The 3,702-nt window shown below is 46.2% G+C and overlaps 1 pseudogene; it reads right to left on the bottom strand.

Annotated features, from left to right (window-relative positions):
* Positions 1–638: 638 nt before the first annotated feature.
* On the bottom strand, positions 639–756 carry LOC124552796 (annotated as a pseudogene).
* Between the last annotated feature and the right edge of the window lie 2,946 nt (positions 757–3,702).

Here is a 3,702-nt window from a genome sequence, read left to right as displayed (position 1 = left end):
TCCGACATGTTACGACGACCACCTACTTCTTGTACAGCGGTAAATTTTGTGAAATCATGGACGGAATGACTATGGGTTCTCCGTTGTCTGCAGCAGTGGTGGACTTCTTTACGGAACATTTTGAGGAACGTGCATAAAATGCGGCTCCCCTTCGTCCATCTTCATTTTATCGTTATGTTGACGCCACATTCATGGTCTGGCCACATGGCGTAGTAGCTTTTGAGCACCTCCAGAAATATGCGGGCAGCATATACGCACACATCCAGCTCACCGTCGACACAGGAAAGGTGGAACGCTGGCCTTTTTAGATGTTCTGGTACAACGAAAGTTGGATGGAGATTTTGGCCAGTCAGTGCACACTGATTTATATCTTGGCGTGCAGAGTTTTCACGATCCATTGCAGAAGAGAGCAACTTTAAATACACTGGTAAAAGAAAGCACTCCGTGTTCAGGACACGAGTGGCCTACCGGGACCATCCGACCGCCGTGTCATCCTCAAAGGAGGATGCGGATAGGAGGGGCGTGGGGTCAGCACACCGCTCTCCCCGTCGTTATGATGGCATTCTTGACCGAAGCCGCTACTATTCGGCCGAGTAGCTCCTCAATTTGCATCACGAGGCTGAGTGCATCCCGAAAAATGGCAACAGCGCATGGCGGCCTGGATGGTCACCCATCCAAGTGCCGACCACGCCCGACAGCGCTTAACTTCGGTGATCTCACGGGAACCCGTGTATCCACTGCGGCAAGGCCGTTGCCCCTAAATACACTGGTACACAGGGAAAAAACCGTTTCTGACACGAAGGACCACTTAGATTCCGAATTCAATCGTCTGAAGTACGTGTTCCGAAAGAACGGCTATGGGTCACGTGATATCAGTCAGCGTTCTCCAAGAAAAGGATACGTGAAAACGTTGAACCTTCACGTGATGAGCCAAGGTCTGCATAGCTTCCCTTCTGAGGCGCTACATCCAGCAGAACAGGGAGAGTCGTTGTGAGACGAGGTATCAGACGCATTTTCCTACTTCCCAAGAAAAAAAAGCAGACGCTACACCATATTAAGGACAGCCTCGGTCTCAGGATTCCCGGGATTTACAATATCCCTTGTGAATGCGGAAGTAATTACCTCAGTCGGTTCATCCCTACCGTTTCCGACCACTGTGCGGAATATCTATGGCATATTAAAAATTCGAGAACTGGAGAAATCTACAATTGCTGAGCACAGCCTCACAAACAAAATACTGTTTGACGAAACATAAGTTTTGTCCCAGGCCCCCACATACTGCGACTGTACGAGTATAAATAAAGAGGCTGTAGAAATAAGAATGTGTCGGGAAACCTTCAACCGTGACGGCAGATATAAGCATTGCGGTGCATGGAAGCGAGCTCTCGATACAGAGAAGGGTCAGAGATACTCTTCGCAATGTTTACACTACTGCGTTAGTGGTGGCGTCACCAGTGCAGACGTTGGACCATAGATGACAGCATGGCGTAACTACCGACGAATCAGAAGCCGTCTTTGGGCTGTATAAGGCCACCACAGGAGCAGTTGTGACAGTCAGTTGTTGCTGACGAAGACGATGCTGGTAATCATCGAAAGCTGGAGGTTTTAGCCTGAATTGACGCGGCAAGAAGTCCTAGAATGCTGTATACAAGAATGCCGTCGCGAAAGACTTCGTTCTCAGACGTTGATAAGATTTCAAAGTGGTGCAATGATCTGCAACTTGCTTTAAATGTTCAAAAATGTAAAATTGTGCGCTGTAGAAGACGAAAGAATTTAGTATCCTGGTTCGCAGAGCGTACACTGCTGAGACGTAACATTACGACCACCTACCTAATGGTCAGTATTTCCATGTCTGGCACGGATAAAAAATAATGAAACAAAGTAATTTATCGTTTAGCACATGTTCGCTGTTCAAGTATTAAAATTTCGGGATGTGTGAGGTTTCAGTTTATTCCTTCTTGATTACTAGCTCTACTCGCAACACATCTCGTAGGCAGTATCGACAATGTCAATAACGTAGCTGCAAAATTATGTCATTGTACAACAACACATAGATAAGAAGTATGACGTCATAAACATTGAGATGAGTGAAAAACTAGCTTCTTCCGAAGCCTCGGAGCTCGATTCTTTCAAGAATCGGGTGGGTGAGGGAAGGGGAAAGGGAGAAGTTTGTTCTCAAATGACTGAGAAAACAATGCCTCACTCCTTTCTAAGGAGGAAGATCAACTTTTCAGTGTAGGCAGGTCGGTAGCTATTTTTTATTAGCGTCGGTAAATACTCCGCTTACAATCGTGTACAGACGACACTACCGCTAATGAAGGCCATATTAGCGGACTAAGAATGAGCTGTAAGGGAATGATGGAGACTCTTCGCTCCCCCCTCCCCATCCCCTCCACCCCTCCCCCCACCCCCCTGTTTTTACCCCAGTCCCCAAAATAAAACTTACGGCGACTGTTCACGACAAGCAGCAAGAGAAATCGGGTTCCAAAGTTAGTCTGACACAAATTTTCAGCTCTCACTAAAGGTTTACTGAAACGTTTCAAAAGCGTGGCATGGATTCAGTGGTTACTACTTGTTTTTAAAACGTATACTAACGCTTTCTTCTCCCGAATTGTGCCCCGTTCCGAGTTGTGTGATAGATATTTCTACAGTTTTGACTCTGGCTTGTAGAATGTAGTAAGAAGTATTATCTGTGTGCTCTTACGCTTGAAAGTAATATGTGTCTCCGTTTTCGCATGCAGCTTGCTAAACGGCTGGGACCAAGGTAAGGTAAGTACCATACAACGAACCTCCTTATAGTACTGCACATACTAATAAAGACAGTGAACTATAGTTCTGAAATTCTAGACATTTAAATAATATTGTATAAATTGGGAAATGATAACTGTAGTTTTCAAGGCACTCTACTGTTACACGCGAATATAATCACAAAAACGAAGACAACACATTCCCTACTAGTGCCCCCTCTCCCCACATACGGTCGCCACTCATCCGCCTTCTCATTTCCATTGTAACTGCCCTCTTTTTCTCACACTTCTGTTGTCTTCACCCTCGTCTCTTTCTCCTTCACTGTCTCTCTCCCACCATCACAGTCTCTTCTCTCTTTCTCTCCCACTGACATTGTCTCCCTACTCTTCCACTTTCAATGTCTCTCTCATACTCTCTTTCAACGCAAAAAAACGTTAATGTGTTCGCATTCCAAAATTTGTGGGGAGGAGGGCGGAATGAGGAAGAGGCAGTTGGCTCCCCACTTTCCTGTCAGAGTCTTTTAAAGAGAATTCGCCTTCCTTGTGCTCCAAAAGCAGCACTTTTCAGCTGGTTCTCCTCTCTTCCCTGTTGCTTATAGACACATCAATAGAAGTTTTGCATCACACCTGTTCTCAGAACTCCTGAAGATAGACGTTGACTGTGGATATTATCACACAGACACAGTCCCTTTGACTGTTCAGAGATGTCACTAAACCCGCCCATGGCCGAGCGGTTAAAGGCGCTACAGTCTGGAACTGCACGACCGCTACGGTCGCAGGTTCGAATCCTGCCTCGGGCATGGATGTGTGTGATGTCCTTAGGTTACTTAGGTTTAAGTAGTTCTGAGTTCTAGGGGACTTATGACCACAGCAGTTGAGTCCCATAGTGCTCAGAGCCATTTGAACCATTTGAACCAAACCCGCCCAAAGATGTAAACGACCACGCATGGGCAGC

The sequence above is a fragment of the Schistocerca americana genome, chromosome 10 (assembly GCF_021461395.2).
Source record: "Schistocerca americana isolate TAMUIC-IGC-003095 chromosome 10, iqSchAmer2.1, whole genome shotgun sequence".
NCBI lineage: Eukaryota > Metazoa > Arthropoda > Insecta > Orthoptera > Acrididae > Schistocerca > Schistocerca americana.
Note: the sequence above shows the minus strand (reverse complement) of the source record. Positions and strands in the feature narration are given on the sequence as shown.